At 37.5% G+C, this 21568-nt stretch overlaps 1 pseudogene; it reads right to left on the reverse strand.

Moving 5' to 3' along the window:
* LOC108636656 lies at nt 6549-7229 on the reverse strand (annotated as a pseudogene).

The following is a 21568-nucleotide window of genomic DNA, read 5'->3' on the forward strand; positions in this document are numbered from 1 at the left end:
AAATTTGCATCTTTAATTCATTTTCAGTTTATTTTTGTGCATAATATTGGAGAATGTTCTAATTTCATTATTTTAAATGTCCAGTTTTCCCAGCACTGTTTATTGAAGAGACTGTCTTTTCTCTGTTGTATTTTCTTGCCTCCTTTGTAATAGATTAATTGACCATAGGTGAATGGGTTTATCTCTGGATTTTCTATCCTGTTACATTGATCTGTATTTCTGTTTTTGTGATAGTATCATACTGTTTTGATGACTGTAGGTTTGTAGTGTAGCCTGAAGTCAGGGAGCCTGATTACTCCAGATATGTTTTTCTTTCTCAAGATTGCTTAGACTATTTGAGATCTTTTGTGTCTCCAGTCAAATTTTAAGATTTTTTTTTCTAGTTCTGTGAAAAATGCCGTTAGTTATTTGATAGGGATTGCATTGAATCTGTAGATTGCCTTAGGTAGTATAGTCATTTTGACAATATCGTTTCTTCCAATCCAATAACATGGTATATCTTTTCTTTTGTTTGTATTGTGTTATATTTCTTTCATCTGCATCTTATATTTTTTGGAGTACAAGTCTTTTGTCTCCTTAGATAGGCATATTCCTAGGTCTTTTGATGTGATGGTAAATGGGATTTTTTCTTAATTTCTTTCATTGTTAGTACATAGAAATATAACAGATTTGTGTTTATTAATTTTGTATCCTAAGGCTTTACTGAGTTCACTGATAAGCCCTAGTAGTTTTCTGGTAACATCTATTGGACCCTATGGATAGTATCATATCATATGCAAAGAGTGACAGTTTTACTTCTTCTATTTCAATTCAGATTCCTTTTATTTATTTTCTTCTTTGCAAACAGTAGGATTTCCAAAACTATGTTGAATGAAACTGGTGAGAGTGAACATTCTTGTCTTATTCCTGATCTTGGAGGAAATCTTTTAGTTCTTCACTGTTGAGTATAATGTTAGTTGTAGACTTGTCATACACGAACCTTTATTATGTTGAGGCATGTTCCCTCCATGCCTACTTTCTGAAGATATCATAAAATGAATTTTTTCAACAGCTTTTTCAGTATATATTGAGATGATCATAGTTTTTATCCTTCAATTTGTTGATGTGGTGTATCACACATAATGATTTTCAGATACTGGAAAATCCTTGCATCCTTGCAATAAATCCCACTTGAATATAGTATATGATCCTTTCAATGTATTGTTAGATTCAGATTGCTAGTATTTTGTTGAGGATTTTTGAATCAGTGTTCATTAGTGATATTGGTCCATAGAAAGGGAGAAAATATTTGCAAATGATGAGACCAACAAGTGGTTAGTCTCTAAAATTTATAAACACCTAACACAGTTCAATTAAAAAATACCTAATCAACTAATGGACAGTAAACTAAAGTGACAATTCTCCAAAGAAAACATACAGATGGCCAAGAGACATGTGAAAAGATGCTCAGTATCATAAACTAGTAGAGAAATTCAAATCAAAGCTACAATGAGGTATCACCTCACACTGGTCAGAATGGCCATTTCAAAAAATTGATAAACAATAAATGCTAGAGAGGGTGTGGGGAAAAAGGAATCCTCCTACACTGCTGATAATGTAAACTGGTGCAGCCACTATGGAGAATAGTATGGAGCTTTGTTAGAAAAGAAAAATAGAGCTACCATATGATCTAGAAAGCCTACTCTTTGGTATATACATATGGAGAAAAACATGATTATGATTTAAAAGGATACTTGCACCCCAGTGTTCATTGCAGCACAGTTTACAACAGCCAGGACATGGAAACATGCTAAATGTCCATCAAAAGAGGAATGGATACAGAAGAAGTAATACATATATAAAATGGAATATTGCTCAGCCATTAGAAAGAATGAAATAATGTCATTTGCAGCCATAGGAATGGACCTGGAGATTATCATACTAAGTGAAGTAAGTCAAAGAAAGAAAAATATCATATGATATCACTTAAATGTAGAATTTTAAAAAATGATACAAATGAACTTACTTACAAAACAGAAACAGACTCAGACTTAGAATGAAATTATAGTGACCAGGGTGGAAGTGTTGAGGGTGAGATACACTCAGTTTGGGATTGACATCTACACACTGCTATATTTAAAATAAAATTATTTTCCATGAAAAAAAAATGAGTTACTAAAAAAAAAATCTGTTATTTCTTCTGCAACTCTGGTAAACCTCCTTTCACCTAATTGCTCAATATATAATCACATTAATTATACATTGTTATCATTGGTGTTTTAGTCATTAACTCACTCCAACTCTTTTGTAACTGCTTGGCCCTCCAGACTACTCTGTCCCTGGAATTTCCCAGGCAAGAATACTGCAGTGTGTTGCCATTCCCTTCTCTAGGCAATCTTCCTAACCCCGGGATCTAACCTGAGTTTCCTTCATTGGCAGGTGGATTCTTTACCATTGAGTCACCAGGAAAGCCCATTATTTATTCTTGAAAGTGAAAGTGTTAGTTCCTCAGTTGTGTCTGATTCTTTGGTACCCAGTGCACTGTATCCCACCAGACTCCTCATCCATGGAATTCTTCAGGGAAGAATATTGGAGTGGGTTGCCATTCCCTTTTCCAGGAGATTTTCTGGATCCAGGAGTCCAAACCCAGATTTCCCACATGGTGGGCAGATTCTTACTGTCTGAGCCACCAAGGAAGCACCTACTGCCTCATACTCACTTTTAAATTAAGGTACATTTGTTTAGGTCTCCCATTCAACAAAAAGGATGTAAGTTTAAAAAAAAAAAAGACTAAAACATTTTTCTGGGTTATTAAAGAAAGTTTCATAAAAATGACTCCAAAGGTGAATAAAATATCTGTGAGAGTGATCAGATTTGAGGAACAGAAGTAAAGAAGTAAAGCATACTACCCCCAAATTCCTAATAGTGACTGATACGAGTGAAGAGAAAAGGAGGAGAGAAGGCCTGAAAGAAACACATTTGCGGAATAAATTTCCATTCACTCTATTCAGTTTTCTGGGGCCAAAAGCTTACATAATTATGAGACCATCTTTTAGAGAAGAATATAAGCTTACAATATAAAATTAGATATAAACCAAATATTCATCAGAATGAGAAAGTAAATTATACCACTTACAAATAACATGAATGTTGGAAAATTTAGAAAATAACAGTATTTTTCAATAGTTTTTATTCTTAAGATATAATTTATATAAATTGAAATATGCAAGTAGAATTTGGTGAGCTTTGAAAAATGTTTATACTTAAGTAATCATCCATCCAGTCAAGATACAGAACATTTCTATTAGCTCTGAGTTTCCTTATGTCCCTTTCAAGTCCATTGCCATTCCCAATGCAATCACTGTTCTAATTTCTGTGATGATAGATTACTTCTTCCTGATTTTGAACTTCATGAAAGACATCATTCAGTAGAAACTTTTAATGTAAATGCATAATCTATTTTGCTTAAGATTCATCCAATATTTTTGCATGTGTCAATATAATTTAAAAGCTGTGTTGTATTCCACTGTAATAATATGCCGCAGATTCATTACCTATTTTGCCATTAATAAGGAACATTTACATTCTTTTCATTTGAAGGTGTTATGAATTAGATACTATAAACATTTCCACACTTAAATACAATACTATGTGTAACACAAGTTTTCATTTAACAAGAGTGAAAACTAATGGCCTTTAATAAAATTGAAAATAATGGATCACAAAGCCAGTTTATTGACTATGTCAAAGCCTTTGACTGTGTGGCCCACAATAAACTGTGGGAAATTCTGAAAGAGATGGGAATACCAGACCACCTGACATGCCTCTCGAGAAATCTGTATGCAGGTCAGGAAGCAACAGTTCGAACTGGACATGGAACAACAGACTGGTTCCAAATAGGAAAAGGAGTACATCAAGGCTGTATATTGTCACCCTGCTTATTTAACTTATATGCAGAGTACATCATGAGAAATGCTGGACTCGAAGAAACACAAACTGGAATCAAGATTGCCGGGAGAAATATCAATCACCTCAGATATGCAGATGACACCAACCTTATGGCAGAAAGTGAAGAGGAACTAAAAAGCCTCTTGATGAAAGTGAAAGTGGAGAGTGAAAAAGTGGCTTAAAGCTCAACATTCAGAAAACAAAGATCATGGCATATGGTCCCATCACTTCATGGGAAATAGATGGAGAAACAGTGGAAACAGTGTCCGACTTTATTTTTGGGGGCTCCAAAATCACTGTAGATGGTGACTGCAGCCATGAAATTAAAAGACGCTTACCTCTTGGAAGGAAAGTTATGAGCAACCTAGATAGCATATTCAAAAGCAGAGACATTACTTTGCCGACTGAGGTCCGTCTAGTCAAGGCTATGGTTTTTCCAGTAGTCATGTATGGATGTGAGAGTTGGACTGTGAAGAAGGCTGAGTGCCAAAGAATTGATGCTTTTGAACTGTGGTGTTGGAGAAGACTCTTGAAAGTCCCTTGGACTACAAAGAGATCCAACCAGTCCATTCTAGAGGAGATCAGCCCTGGGATTTCTTTGGAAGGAATGATGCTAAAGCTGAAACTCCAGTACTTTAGCCACCTCATGCGAAGAGTTGGCTCATTGAAAAAAACCCTGATGCTGGGAGAGATTGGGGGCAGGAGGAGAAGGGGACAACAGAGGATGAGATGGCTGGATGGCATCACTGACTCGATGGACATGAACCTGAGTGAACTCTGGGAGTTGGTGATGGACAGGGAGGCCTGGTGTGCTGTGATTCATGGGGTCGCAAAGAATCGGACACAACTGAGTGGCTGAACTGAACTGAACTGAGGCAAAAATCTGTCAAACTGGTTTCCAAAGTAATCAAGTTATTTTACATTCTCAACAGAAATCCAGGAATTCCAGTTTTTCTAAATTCTTCTTCTTATAAATATGAAGTACTACTTAATTTTGTTTCTAATTTACATTTCCATGATATTTATTGATGCAGACAATTTGTGGATAAAAAGATCATTCTCAGCATTGGTAGTATCATGGAAATGTAGAACATTTTAATTATGGTAAAATCTAGTTGATAATTTTCTTTCGTTAGTGCTTTTTTGCACTGTTAAAGAAATCTTTCCCTACATCGAGATTGGTTATTCATTCTCCAATTGATGGGATATTTAGGTTTTTCTACATTTGGGATATTATAAATAGAATTGCTGTGAACATTAGTGCATGGTTGTAAAGACTTTCATACATTTGTATATTTATATACAAGTCTTTGAAAAGATATAATTATTCATTTATCCTGAGCTAATTCCTAGGAAGCAAACTACACTGTGCCAACTACTTTTTATCTGTGAAATATTTATTGATGTCCTTTTTAAAACTGGGTTATTTATCATTAATTTCTATATATTCTTAAGGTAACATGGAATCAATTCTTTTTTGAAAAATATGTATTGAGAAGATGTTCCCTAAGTCTATGTCTTACGTTTTCATTTCGTTATCAGTTTTTTTGATAAGAAAAGCATTTCAGTTCAGTTCAGTTCAGTTCAGTCGCTCAGCCGTGTCTGACCCTTTGCGACCCCATGAATCTTAGCACGCCAGGCCTCCCTGTCCATCACCAACTCCCGGAGTTCACTCAAACTCACTTCCATCGAGTCAGTGATGCCATCCAGCCATTTCATCCTCGTCGTCCCCTTCTCCTCCTGCCCTCAATCCCTCCCAGCATCAAAGTCTTCTCCAATGAGTCAACTCTTCACATGAGGTGGCCAAAGTATTGGAGTTTCAGCTTTAGCATCATTCCCTCCAAAGAAATCCCCGGGTTGATCTCCTTTAGAATGGACTGGTTGGAACTCTTTGTAGTCCAAGGGACTCTCAAGAGTCTTCTCCAACACCACAGTTCAAAAGCATCAATTCTTTGGCACTCAGCCTTCTTCACAGTCCAACTATGACATCCATACATGACTACTGGAAAAACCATAGCCTTGACTAGACGGACCTCAGTCGGCAAAGTAATGTCTCTGCTTTTGAATATGCCATCTAGGTTGCCCATAACTTTTCTTCTAAGGAGTAAGCGTCTTTTAATTTCATGGCTGCAGTCACCATCTGCAGTGATTTTGGAGCCCCCAAAAATAAAGTCTGACACTGTTTCCACTGTTTCCCCATCTATTTCCCATGGAGTGATGGGACCGGATGCCATGATCTTCATTTTCTGAATGTTGAGCTTTAAGCCAACTTTTTCACTCTCCTCTTTCACTTTCATCGAGAGGCTTTTTAGTTCCTCTTCACTTTCTGCCATAAGGTTGGTGTCATCTGCATATCTGAGGTGATTGATATTTCTCCCGGCAATCTTGATTCCAGTTTGTGTTTCTTCGAGTCCAGCATTTCTCATGATGTACTCTGCATATAAGTTAAATAAGCAGGGTGACAATATACAGCCTTGATGTACTCCTTTTCCTATTTGGAACCAGTCTGTTGTTCCATGTCCAGTTCGAACTGTTGCTTCCTAGCCTGCATATAGATTTCTCAAGAGGCAGGTTAGGTGGTCTGGTATTCCCATCTCTTTCAGAATTTCCCACAGTTTATTGTGATCCACACAGTCAAAGGCTTTGCCATAGTCAATAAAGCAGAAATAGATGTTTTTCTGGAACTCTCTTGCTTTTTCCATGATCCAGCGGATATTGGCAATTTGATCTCTGGTTCCTCTGCCTTTTCTAAAACCACCTTGAACATCAGGAATTTCACGATTCATGTATTGCTGAAGCCTGGCTTGGAGAATTTTGAGCATTACTTTACTAGCATGTGAGATGAGTGCAATTGTGTGGTAGTTTGAGCATTCTTTGGCATTGCCTTTCTTTGGGACTGGAATGAAAACTGACCTTTTCCAGTCCTGTGGCCACTGCTGACTTTTCCAAATTTGCTGGCATATTGAGTGCGGCACTTTCACAGCATCATCTGTCAGTATTTGAAATAGTTCTACTGGAATTCCATCACCTCCACTAGCTTTGTTCGTAGTGATGCTTTCTAAGGCCCACTTGACTTCACAAGCCAGGATGTCTGGCTGTAGGTGAGTGATCACACCATCATGATTATCTGGGTCATGAAGATCCTTTTTGTACAGTTCTTCTGTGTATTCTTGCCACATCTTCTTAATATCTTCTGCTTCTGTTAGGTCCATACCATTTCTGTCCTTTATCGAGCCCATCTTTGCATGAAATGTTCCCTTGGTATCTCTAATTTTCTAGAAGAGATCTCTAGTCTTTCCCATTCTGTTGTTTTCCTCTATTTCTTTGCATTGATTGCTGAAGAAGGCTTTCTTATCTCTTCTTGCTATTCTTTGGAACTCTGCATTCAAATGCTTATATCTTTCCTTTTCTCCTTTACTTTTTGCTTCTCTTCTTTTCACAGCTATTTGTAAGGCCTCCTCAGACAGCCATTTTGCTTTTTTGCATTTCTTTTCCATGGGGATGGTCTTGATCCCTGTCTCCTGTACAATGTCACGAACCTCATTCCATAGTTCATCAGGCACTCTATCTATCAGATCTAGGCCCTTACATCTATTTCTCACTTCCACTTTATAATCATAAGGGATTTGATTGAGGTCATACCTGAATGGTCTAGTGGTTTTCCCTGTTTTCTTCAATTTCAGTCTGAATTTGGTAATAAGGAGTTCATGATCTGAGTCACAGTCAGCTCCTGGTCTTGTTTTTGTTGACTGTATAGAGCTTCTCCATCTTTTGCTGCACAAAATATAATCAATCTGATTTTGGTGTTGACCATCTGGTGATGTCCATATATAGAGTATTCTCTTGTGTTGTTGGAAGAGGGTGTTAGCTATGACCAGCGCATTTTCTTGGCAAAACTCTATTAGTCTTTGCCCTGCTTCATTCTGCATTCCAAGGCCAAATTTGCCTGTTACTCCAGGTGTTTCTTGCCTTCCTACTTTTGCATTCCAGTTCCCTATAATGAAAAGGGCATCGTTTTTGGGTGTTAGTTCTAAAAGGTCTTGTAGGTTTTCATAGAACCGTTCAACTTCAGCTTCTTCAGCATTAGTGGTTGGGGCATAGACTTGGATTACTGTGATACTGAATGGTTTGCATTGTATTTACTTGTGTGAAAATCAATTTATCTAATTTATCCTTTCTATTGGCAACTTTTTGTCATATAAAAGAAACTTTCCCTATAAAAAGATTAAGAAAATATTTTTCCATGTTTCTTCAAGAAGGCATGAACATTTAGATTTTATGTTTATGACTATGATCCGTAGCAGATATTTTGTATCTTACAAAGTAGGGGTCAAGATAACTTTTTTTCCCCTATGAATATACAGTGGTTCAAGCAGAATCTGTTGAAAAATTTCCATTCCAAATGGAATATCTTAGAGCATTTGACAAAAAGCAATCTTTTATACAGGTGAAAGTGTAGTTAAAGTGTTAGTCACTCAGTGGTGTTGGACTCTTTGCGACCCCATGGACAGTAGCCTGCCAGGCTCATCTGTCTATGGGACTTCACAGGCAAGAATACTGGAGGGGGCTGCCATGTCCTCCTCCAGGGGATCTTCCTGACCCAGGGATTGAACCCACATCTCCTGTATTGGCAGGCAGATTCTCTGCCATCTGAGTTACCAGGGAAGCCCTTCTATATAGGTGAGAGGGCACTTATGGACTCTTTATTCTTATGGATCTATTAACCTAATATAACATTGACTTAGGTACAGTAGGAAGTAAGTTTCTTTTCCAGTAAACAACTTTAAATTTACTCAACAAAACATGCAATATTAGGAAAGATTTTTTTAGGGAACTCTATGGAAAAAATCTATATTGAAAAAAACACTATCTTTATTAGAGAAAATAGAGCCAAGAAACTGATTAAAATATGTGAATATGTACAATGTGTTTATGATCGATCTTTCTCAGATAATTAACATAAAACTTTTGACCATTTTCTTTAATTTATGCAATACAGAATTTTAAGTTATTTTATTTTTTATTTTCTTAAAATAAATGGAATCATTCTCTATTGAGAAATTGCTAAACTGTGATTCAGAGTATACATACCATTTTTATATCCATAGCAATATGAGTGACCCAGTTTTTCAATAACTCTACCAGCATTTGCTATTGTCACTATTTCCTTTTAGCCACTATAAGTATATAATGATATATAACTGTGGCTTTAACTGTAATGTGTATGTCCTTTTCAGTGAAACTGTGTTTGTATCTTTTGCTTATTCTCTAATCGGTTTGTTTTAATAATGAGTTTTTAGAATTCTGAATTCTAATACTTGTGCTTTGTCAAATATGTGGTTTGCAAATATTTTATCTTGCTCTGTAGCTTGCATTTTTTTTCCTTTTAAAGAGCTTTTTTCAGAGCAAAGTTTAACTTTGATGAGGTCAAATTAATAATTTCTCCCTTTTACAAATAGTAAAGTGTGTCAAGTTTAAGAATTTTGGCTAGTCCTAGATTATGAATATTTTCTCTATCTTTTCTAAAAGGATTATACTTTTACATTTTTTTTATTTTATATTTTAGTTCATCATCAATTTTGGTCAAAGTCTAAGGTTTATATTGAGGTTTATTAAAATTATTTTGAATATGAATTTCCTATTGCTCTGTTTGTTAAAATGGCTATCCTTCCCCCAATAATTTGCTTTTTCTCTATTGTTAAGATCTGTTGGGAATATTTGAGTGGGCTCTTTGCTGGGTCCCACTAACACCTGTAAGAATGGAGAAATATAGTGTATTAGTGACTAGTCATGTCTCACACCAACAAATTAAGTATCATTTCTAACTTGTGGAGGTAGACACTTAGCTCATCTTGTACCCTAGTGACACACTGCTCTGATCAGTTCAGTTCAGTTCAGTTGCTCAGCCATGTCTGACTCTTTGTGACCCCATGGACTGCAGCATGCCAAGCCTCCCTGTCCATCGCCAACTCCCAGAGTTTACTCAAACTCATGTCCATTGAGTCGGTGATGCCATCCAACTATCTCATCCTCTGTCATCCCCTTCTCCTCCTGCCTTCAATCTTTGCCAGCATCAGGTCTTTTCAAATGATTCAGCTCTTCACATCAGGTGGCCAAAGTATTGGAGTTTCAGCTTCAGCATCAGTCCTTCCAAAGAAATCCCAGGGTTGATCTTCAGAATGGACTGGTTGGATCTCCTTGCAGTCCAAGGGACTCTCAAGTGTCTTCTCCAACACCACAGTTCAAAAGCATCAATTCTTTGGCACTCAACTTTCTTTATAGTCCAACTCTCACATCCATACATGACTACTGGAATGTCAGCAACTTTGGAAAATTCAGCAATGGCCACAGGACTGAAAAAGATCCATTTTAATTCCAATCCCAAAGAAGGACAATGACAAAGAATATTCAAACTACTGCAAAATTGTGCTCATCTCACATTCTAGTAAAGTTATGCTCAAAGTCCTTCAAGCTAGGCTTTAATAGTACATGAACTGAGAAATTCCAGATGTTCAAGCCTGATTGAGAAAAGGCAGAGGAAACAGAGATCAAATTGCTAACACGTGTTGGATCACGGAGAAAGCAACAGAATTCCAGAAAAAAACATCAACTTCTGCTTCACTGACTATGCTAAAGCCTTTGACTCTGATTATCACAACAAACTATGGAAAATTCTTAAAGAGATGGGATTACCAGACCACCTTTGCTCTCCTGAGAAACCTGTATGTAGGTCAAGAAGCAACAGTTAGAACCAGATATGGAACAACAGACTAGTTTAAAATTGGGAAAGGAGTACAACAAGGCTATATATTGTCACCCTGTTTAACTTATGTGCAGAGTACATCATGCAAAATGCAAAGTGCTTGTCTGGATCAAGATTTCTGGGAGAAATATCAACAACCTCAGACATGCAGATGACACGACTCTCATGGCAGAAGAAGAACTAAAGAGCCATTTGATGAAGGTGAAAGATGAGTGAAAAAGTTGGCTTAAAACTCAATATTCAAAAAACAAGGATCATGGCATCTGGTCCCACCACTTCATGGCAAATAGAGAAAAACTGGAAGCTGTGGCAGGTTATATTTTCTTGGGCTCCAAAATCATGATGGACAGTGACTGCAGTCATGAAATTAAAAAAATGCTTGCTCCTTGGAAGGAAAGCTATGACAACCCAGACAGTACATTAAAAAGCAGAGACATTACTTTGCCCATAAATGTCCTTATAGTCAAAGGTATGATTTTTTCCAGCGGTCCTGTATGGATGTGAGAGTTGGACCATAAAGAAGGCTGAATGCCAAATAATTGATTCTTTTCGATTGTGGTGTTGGAGAAGACTCTTGAGAGTCCCTTGGGCAGCAAGGAGATCAAATCAGTCAGTTCCAAAGGAAATCAACCCTGAATATTCACTGGAAGGAGTGATGCTGAAGCTGAAGCCCCCATACTTTGGCCACCTGACATGAAGAGCTGACTCACTAAAAACTGATGCTGAGAAAGATGGAAGGTAAAAGGAGAAGGGGTGAGAGAGTCAATTCTTAGGTGGATTGATAAGTCCAGGGTACTGGAGGAGGAGAAAGTGGTCTGTGGCTCTCAAAGCAGAGATAGGGGTCTGAAATTCTCAAGAAGGGAAGGACAAACATCTTTTTTCTCTTTTTCTCTACATTCCTTAGTCTTAGTCTTAGACACATAAAACACTTTTTTTCTTTAAGCCAGGAACTAATTACACAGAAAACAATTCAGCTTAAATTCCTACTAACACCCAAAACAGATGTCCTTTTATTTACAGGGGACTGGAATGAAAAAGTAGGAAGCCAAGAAACACCAAATTTGCCTGTTATATTTTAGTTCATCATCAATTTTGGTCAAAGTCTAAGGTTTATATTGAGGTTTATTAAAATTATTTTGAATATGAATTTCCTATTGCTCTGTTTGTTAAAATGGCTATCCTTCCCCCAATGATTTGCTTTTTCTCTATTGTTAAGATCTGTTGGGAATATTTGAGTGGGCTCTTTGCTGGGTCCCACTAACACCTGTAAGAATGGAGAAATATAGTGTATTAGTGACTAGTCATATCTCACACCAACAAATTAAGTCTTATTTCTTAACAGGCAAATTTGGCCTTGGAATATGAAAAGAAGCAGGGCAAAGGCTAATAGAGTTTTTCCAAGAATATGCACTTGTCATAGCAAACACCCTCTTCCAACAACACAAGAGAAGACTCTACACATGGACATCACCAGATGGTCAACACCGAAATCAGCCTGATAGCTGTGAAAAGAAGAGAGGCGAAAAGCAAAAAAGAAAAGGAAAGATATAAGCATTTGAATGCAGAGTTCCAAAGAATAGCAAGAAGAGATAAGAAAGCCTTTTTCAGTGATCAATGCAAAGAAATAGAGGAAAACAACAGAATGGGAAAGACTAGAGATCTCTTCAAGAAAATTAGAGATACCAAGGGAACATTTCATGCAAAGATGGGCTCGATAAAGGACAGAAATGGTATGGACCTAACAGAAGCAGAAGATATTAAGAAGAGATGGCAAGAATACATGGAAGAACTGTACAAAAAAGATCTTCACGACCCAGATAATCATGATGATGTGATCACTCACCTAGAGCCAAACATCCTGGAATGGGAAGTCAAGTGGGCCTTAGAGAGCATCATTACGAACAAAGCTAGTAGAGGTGATGGAATTCCAGTTGAGCTGTTTCAAATCCTGACAGATGATGCTGTGAAAGTGCTGCACTCAATATGCCAGCAAATTTCGAAAACTCGGCAGTAGCCACAGGACTGGAAAAGGTCAATTTCCATTCCAACTCCAAAGAAAGGCAATACAAAAGGATGCTCAAACTACCGTAAAATTGCAGTCATCTCACATGCTAGTAAAGTAATGCTCAAAATTCTCCAAGCCAGGCTTCAGCAATACATGAACCGTGAACCCCCTGATGTTCAGCTGGTTTTAGAAAAGGCAGAGGAACCAGAGACAAATTGCCAACATCCGCTGGATCATGGAAAAAGCAAGAGAGTTCCAGAAAAACATCTATTCCTGCTTTATTGACTATGTCAAAGCCTTTGACTGTGTGGATCACAATAAACTGTGGGAAATTCTGAAAGAGATGGGAATACCAGACCACCTGACCTGCCTCTTGAGAAATCTTTATGCAGATCAGGAAGCAACAGTTAGAACTGGACATAGAACAACAGACTGGTTCCAAATAGGAAAAGGAGTATGGCAAGGCTGTATATTGTCACCCTGCTTATGTAACTTCTATGCAGAGTACATCATGAGAAACACTGGACTGGAAGAAACACAAGCTGGAATCAAGATTGCTGGGAGAAATCTCAATAACCTCAGATATGCAGATGACACCACCCTTATGGCAGAAAGTGAAGAGGAACTAAAAATCCTCTTGATGAAAGTGAAAGAGGAGAGTGAAAAAGTTGGCCTAAAGCTCAACATTCAGAAAACGAAGATCATGGCATCCAGTCCCATCACTCCACGGGAAATAGATGGGGAAAGAGTGGAAACAGTGTCAGACTTTATTTTTTTGGGCTCCAAAATCACTGCAGAGTGTGATTGCAGCCATGAAATTAAAAGATGCTTACTCCTTAGAAGAAAAGTTATGAGCAACCTAGATAGTGTATTCAAAAGCAGAGACATTACTTTGCCGACTGAGGTCCGTCTAGTCAAGGCTATGGTTTTTCCTGTGGTCGTGTATGGATGTCATAGTTGGACTGTGAAGAAGGCTGAGCACCAAAGAATTGATGCTTTTGAACTGTGGTGTTGGAGAAGACTCTTAAGAGTCCCTTGGACTGCAAGGGATCCAACCAGTCCATTATAAAGGAGATCATTCCTGGGTGTTCTTTGGAAGTTCTGTTGCTAAAGCTGAAGCTCCAGTACTTTGACCACCTCATGCGAAGAGTTGACTCATTGGAAAAGACTCTGATGTTGGGAGGGATCGGGGGCAGGAAGAAAAGGGAACAACAGAGGATGAGGTAGCTGGATGGTATCACCGACTCGATGAACATGACTTTGAGTGAACTCCGGGAATTGGTGATGGACAGGGATGCCTGGCGTGCTGTAATTCATGGGGTCACAAGGAGTCAGACAGGACTGAGGGACTCAAGTGAACTGAAGGATTTTATAACAACAGTGTATCCTGACTGAGGACAATTTCTCCTTCCTGAAAACTTCTGGCTAACCCTGTTATCTTAAAATGTAAATTATGGGAGTGGGTCTGGTAAGATCTTTAGAAACTTGAGACGTTCTTCTGTATTATAACTAATTTAAAAAGTATGCAAGTTCCTTGCATAGAGTAGTGAGGGGGAAATTCTCTTTCCCCTTCTGATATCTATGTCAGAAGTTTCTCTGTCTCTTTTTATACTTTAATAAAACTTTGCTATACACAAGCTCTTGAGTGATCAAGCCTGGTCCCTGGTCCCAAATTAAATCTTGTCTGGATATCACAAATTGGACACCATTCACCATAAGTTCTCAGGGGGCAGTAGAGAATTAAATGATTAGATAGCATCACCAACTCAATGGACATGAATTTGAGCAAACTCTGGGATACAGTGTAGGACAGGGAAGCTTGGTGTGCTGCCATCCATGGGGTAACTGTCAGGCAGGCCAGACGGCTCAGTGAGGTGCATAGCACCAGGGACCTGAGTCATGTTTCCTGTTAGCTGGGAAAAAAAAAATAGCATTCCTTGACCAAATTAGGAAGACTTCCCGTACACACCAACCAGAAAGAGACAGGACATGCGCTCATCCTGTCTAGCCAATCATGTAACGCCAGCTACTCCTGTAACTGAGACAAAGAACTGACTGTATATAAACCGCCATATCCCTTTGTTCGGGGTCCCTGTCGGATTCCGCTGTGTCGGATGAGACTCAGACCCTAGCGTGCTAGAAATAAACTCCCTTCCTGCCTTCTTGCATTACTGTGGAGGACTTGCTTTCTCTCTTCGGTTCGGAGATACGGGCTCGGTGCATAACAGTAACAAAGAGTTGGACAGAACTTAGAAACTGAACAATAACAAAGACAGGGTAATTTTTGCCCAAATGCTTTCTGTTCTGTTAGACTACCCTTTGCCTAGACCATTGATTAGAAAGAAAAGGCTTAGAGCTTTTCCTCTACATGCCTGTTGGTGGTTATGCTGGAGTCTTCTGGGATAGAAGGAAGGCAATAAGGTAACCCAGGGAACTCACTGCCTAGAAGCTGGTCAACTCCTGAAATCCCTAGGAAGTCTGCCTTCTTTTTTACTGTTAAGAGTCTTACTTTGCTTATTTGTGCTGTTATGTCCAGGATTTTTAGGCATATGAGGGAGGACATGGGAAGGATGGTGCTACTCCATTGTGGAACTAAAGTCCTCCAAATATTTGTTTGAATATTAGAAAACATTTATATTCTCAATATGAAAGTGAAAATGTTAGTGCTCAATCATGTCCAACTCTTCATTGACTCATGAACTGTAAGTGCTAGGCTCCTCTGTCCAAGGAATTCTCCAAGTGATAATATTGGACTGAGTAGCCATTTCCTTATCCAGGGACTCTTCCCAACCCAAGGATCCAACCCAGGTCTCCTGCACTGCAGGCAGATTCTTTGCCATCTGAGCCACTGGGGAAGACCATATTGTCAACATATAATATGGCAATATGTATGCAATATTTGGGCTTCCCTGCTAGCCCAGCTGGTAAAGAATCCACCTGCAATGCAAGAGACCCCAGTTCAATTTCTGTGTTAGGAAGATCCCCTGGAGAAGGGATAGGCTGCCCATTCCACTATTCTAGGGCTTCCTGGGTATCTCAGATTGTAAAGAATCCACTTGCAATGCAGGAGACCCGGCTTTGATCATTGGGTTGGGAAAATCCCCTGGAGGAGGGCATGGCAACCCACTACAGTATTCTTGCCTGGAGAATCCCCATGGACAGAGGAGCCCGGCAGGCTACAGTCCGTTGAGTCACAAAATCTGACGTGACTAAGCACAGTATATTCAATATTTGTTAAATGTAAAAAGTTTATGATTGTATTTATCTTTACAGAAAAACATATATTTGAAAAGGACACTGACTCAATCTTTTTTGTTAAATTATTAAGTTCAGAAAGCTTCATAATTTTATCATTTCTATATTAAATGTTTTTCACATGTGATAAGGTTTACCTTTTATTATAGAACTCCAAATATTGAGTCTATGAAGGCATTGATTGTACATGCACTTCATATATATATGAACATGCAAATATTTCTGGCAGTCTTAAATTTATATTACCTGAATGTGTCATAGCATATGGTAAACCCACATATCTATAAGTCATTGTAGATTCCATCTGAACAAATATTTTAAATTATCCTCTGTTCCTTTGTTGTTGATGAAATGCTTTGGGAAACAACCTTATGCATACAAATAGAAGAATTAGATTCAATTTTTCCATGTTAGTGTTTTAAAAATGTAGATTTCATTTTAAACTTTACATTTATAGCATATTAATGTTTTGAAAATATTGTAATATTTTTAATGAACTTTAACTGTGATATTTTTGATCCTGTAGGATTGAGGATATATGCATCTATTATATAATTGTTTTCTTCACTAGCTGTGGTTCTATTTATAGTACATTGCAAAAAATATTGGCAATTCTTAAAATAATCTTCAACATTTGCAATCTCAATGATACATTTGCAGTGATGCTATTATATAAAACCATAAAAATACCTAGTTAAGTAAATTGTAAATGATTATAAAACCTCTATGGACCTCTTATGATGTAAGTAATCTCCTAGGTCACATTCTGGATCCTAGACTGGCTTCTTATTCATCTCTTGCTTTCTAATTGCAGATTACAGATCTTTAAATGTATTTATCTTCTACAGAACTAGCTTGCTCATCCTTGAGGCTATTGAAAATAAGCTTTTTTCCATATAAGAGACATCATCACTAACCACCGATGGAAAACAGGAAATAACAAAAAGCTCAACATGAGGCAAGTTTCCAGAATCTGCAGAGACACCTCTACTTCCTTTGCTGCTCTTTCTGTTTCTACCTTGACTTCCTCTTTGAAAAGGCACAAGAATTGCTTATTGTTTTCTTCATTCTATTAGAATGGGAAAAATCAACCTCTCCGCTTCCTCTACAGAGTCCCTCAATGCTTAAATTTTCCTTTCCTCTAACACAATCCAAAGTTACTGAAGAAATCTACTATTATGGTTGTTTGTTTGGACCCTACTAGAATTACAAAAGTGTTTTCTGCAATCTCAGCATACTCTTTATTTATTAAGAAAACATATCATCCTATACAATGAGTTTTTAAAAATCCTATTAATATGTGTAATATCTGGAAAACAGAGTTGGTGGCATTGGTGGTTAGAGAGTTATTGTAATGCACCATCCACTCTGCCTCATAATAACAATTCTACCCCAAATTTCCCAAATGGAATACCACACAAGGAATCTTAAATTGTAAAACTAAGAGAAAAGCTAGAAGATGCTGATGAAAGAACTCAAAGATGATGCAGATGGAGACATATATCATGTTCTTGGATTGGAAGAGTCAACACTGTCAAAATTACGGTATCCAAGTAATCTATAGATTCAATGCAATGTCTATCAAGTTATCAATAGCACTTTTTTCACAGAATTAGAACAAAATATTTTACAATTTGCATGGAAAAACAAAAGACCCCAAAGAGCCAGGGAAACCTGAGAAAGAAAAACAAATCTGAAGGAATTAGGCTCCTTGACTTCAGATTATACTACAAATCTACAGTAATCAAAGCCATATAATACTGGCACAAAACAGAAATAAAGAGCAGTGGAGCAGGATAGAAAGTCTAGAAATAAACCCACACACCTATGGTCAGCTAATGTGTGACAAAGGTGGCAAAAATGTACAATGGGAAAAGACATTCTCTTCAGTAACTGGTGCTGGGGACACTGGACAGTTACATATATAAGAATGAAATTAGAATCTCCTCTAACACCATACACAAAAGTAAACTCAAAATAAATTAAAGACCCAAATCTAAGACCAGATACTATAAAACCATTAAGAGGGATACATAGAATACTCTCTGACAGAAATTGCAGCAAGATCTTTTTGATCTAACTTCAAAAGTAATGAAAAAAAATAAACAAACAGTACCTAATTAAACTTAGAAGCTTTTGTACATCAAGGGAAACAATCAGTAAAACAAAAAGAAAACCCACAGAATGGGAGAAAATATTTGCAAACGAAGCAACCAATAAGGGGTTAGTCTTCAAAATATACAAACAGCTCATGCAGCTCAATATCAAAAAATAAACCAGTCAAAAAATGAGTGGATGATCTAACAGACATTTCTCTAAAGAAGACATACAGCTGGCCAAGAAGCACATGAAAAGATGCTCAACATCAGTAATTCTTGGAGAACTGCAAATCAAAACTATAATGACATATTATCTCACACCAGTCAGAATGGCTATTATAAAAAGAAAAAAATCTACAAACAATAAATGCTAGAGAGGGTGTGGAGAAAAGGGAACCTTCCAACACTCTTAATGGGAGTGTAATGTGGTACAGTGATTATGGAGAACAATATAGAGATTCCTTAAAAAATTAAAACCAGAACTACCATATGATCCAACAATCTCACTCTTGGGTATATATCCAGAGAAAACCATAATTTGACAGGATTCTTGCACCCCAATATTCATTGCAGTACTCTTTACAATAGCCAGAACTTGGAAGTAATCTAAATGCCCGTTGATGAAGAAATGGATAAAGAAGAAGTAGTACATATATACAATGGACTATAAATCAGCCATAAAAAGAACAAAATAATGCCATTTGGAGTGACACTGATGGCTTTAGAGATTGTCAGACTGTGTGAAGTAAGTAATACAGAGAAAGACAAATACCACATTTATTCACTTATAAATGGAATTTAAAGGAATGGTACAAATGAACCTATTTACAAAACAGAAGTTGAGTCAGAGACATAGAAACAAACTTATCCCCTGGTTTACCAGGGGATAAAGGGCAGGGGAGGGGTAAATTGGAAGATCAGCATCGACATATACACACTACTATATAAATGTCAACCCACTCCAGTACTCTTGCCTGGAAAATCCCATGGACAGAGGAGCCTGGGAGGCTGCAGTCCGTGGGGTCACAAACAGTTGGACGCAACTGAGCAACTTCACTTTCACTTTTCATATATATAATCAATAATAAGAACCTACTGAATAGCACAGGGAACTCTATTCAATGATCTCTAATGACTGTATAAATCATTTTTACTTCAAGAAAAAAAAGTTAACAGAGTCACATTTACCATAAAGTAAAATATATTTTCAAACACTTCATCTACTAATGTGCATATCTCCTTTCCGAGCTTTGAAGATATAACAAACCATGTTCTCACACTGTTCAATATTTCTAAGACTTATGAAAACAAAATACCTGAATGAAGTTCAGTTTAGACAGCTCTTTCCAAAAGAATACATTAAAAAATGTAACTTATCATATCAGTATAAAAATCATTTGATGCATAAAAAATCTTTGATAAAAATGCAACACCCATTCATGATAAAAACTCTCAGTAAACTAGAAATAGAAATTATTTCAATTTAGCAAAGATCACATGCAAAAAGACTAGACATAACATCAAATTTAATGATGAAAGACTGGGTGCTCTTCTACAAAGACTGAGAACATGGCAAGAATGTTCACTCTCAGTTCAGTTCAGTTCAGTTCATTCACTCAGTCGTGTCTGACTCTTTGCGACCCCATGAATAGCAGCTCGCCAGGCCTCCCTGTCCATCACCAACTCCCAGAGTTCGCTCAAACTCATGTCCATCGAGTTGGTGATGCCATCCAGCCATTTCATCCTCTGTCGTACCCTTCTCCTCCTGCCCCCAATCCTTCCCAACATCAGAGTCTTTTCCAATGAGTCAGCTCTTCACATGAGGTGGCCAAAGTATTGGAGTTTCAGCTTTAGCATCATTCCTTCCAATGAACACCCAGGACTGGTCTCCTTTAGAATGGACTGGTTGGGTCTCCTTGCAGTCCAAGGGACTCTCAAGGGTCTTCTCCAGCACCACAGTTCAAAAGCATCACTTCTTCGGCACTCAGCTTTCTTAACTCTAGCTCCTGGTATTTAACATATTACCAGAAGTTCCAGTCACTGAAACAAATCAAGAATAACAAATAAAAGGCACAAAGATTGGAATGGAGGAAATAAATCTGTCTGTATTTGCATGTGACATGTTTGTCTACATAGAAAGTCTCAAGGAATATTAAAAGACTACTTCCTAGAAATAATAAGTAAGTTCATCAAGACTGTAGGATACACAGTCACACAATATACTGTATTTATATACACTAACAATTGGCACATGGGAACACTTACAAAAGCATATCATTAAAATAACCTCAAAAATTATGTATGTAGGTATATAAGATATATTTAAAATATACACACAACAAAATTTTTACAAAATTTGTATAGTAAAAATTATAAAATTCTGATGAAAGAAATCAAGGAAACCTTAAATAAATGACTAGGCATAATGTGGTCATCGATGGGAAATGAAATAAAGGTTCCAATTTTCCTCAAATTAATTAGTACATTTAACGTAACGTCTATATAAACCTGAGCAAAGTTTTTTGCAGACATATAAAAGATCTGCAAAGATCAAAATTTTATATAGAAAGATCCAGGATCCTGAATAGCTAAAACACATTTGAAAAAATAAAATAGGAGGAGTATTTCCACCTAACATTAACGCCTATTAGACAGTTACAGTAATAAAGACAGTACGCTATTTGGAGAGAAATACACACAAAGATCAAGGGAATAGAATAAACCAGAAACAGATCCACTCAAACATTTCCAAGTCATTTTTGACAACTGAGCAAAAGCAATTCAATGGAAAGATGAGACACATGTTAACAAATGAAACAATTAGAAATCTAGAGTCAAAAAAAAAAAATATGAACCTCAATCTAAACCTCAGATCTTTACTCAAAATTGATCTAGATATAAGCATAAACCTATAAAACTTTTAGAAATCTTTCGAAGCAGAGAAGATCTAGACAAAGAGTCATTAAGTTTGACACCAAAAGCAAGATCCATAAAAGGAAAAAGAATGATGCCTGACCTCATTGAAAGTTTTTTAGATTTGCTTCATAACCCTTTGCGAAGAGAAAGACAAGATACAGACCCAGGGGAAATGTTTGTGACCCACATATCTGACAAAGGACCAGTATCTAGAATAAATAAAGGATTCTCAAAACTCTATCAGTTCAGTTCAGTTGAGTCGCTCAGTCGTGTCCGACGATGTGCGACCCCATGAATCACAGCACACCAGGCCTCCCGGTCCATCACCAACTCCCGGAGTTCACTCAGACTCACATCCATCGAGTCCGTGATGCCATCCAGCCATCTCATCCTCGGTCGTCCCCTTCTCCTCCTGCCCTCAATCCCTCCCAGCATCAGAGTCTTTTCCAATGAGTCAACTCTTCGCATGAGGTGGCCGAAGGACTGGAGCTTCAGCTTTAGCATCATTCCTTCCAAAGAAATCCCAGGGCTGATCTCCTTCAGAATGAACTGGCTGGATCTCCTTGCAGTCCAAGGGACTCTCAAGAGTCTTCTCCAACACCA

The sequence above is a fragment of the Capra hircus genome, chromosome 8 (assembly GCF_001704415.2).
Source record: "Capra hircus breed San Clemente chromosome 8, ASM170441v1, whole genome shotgun sequence".
NCBI classification, from domain to species: domain Eukaryota; kingdom Metazoa; phylum Chordata; class Mammalia; order Artiodactyla; family Bovidae; genus Capra; species Capra hircus.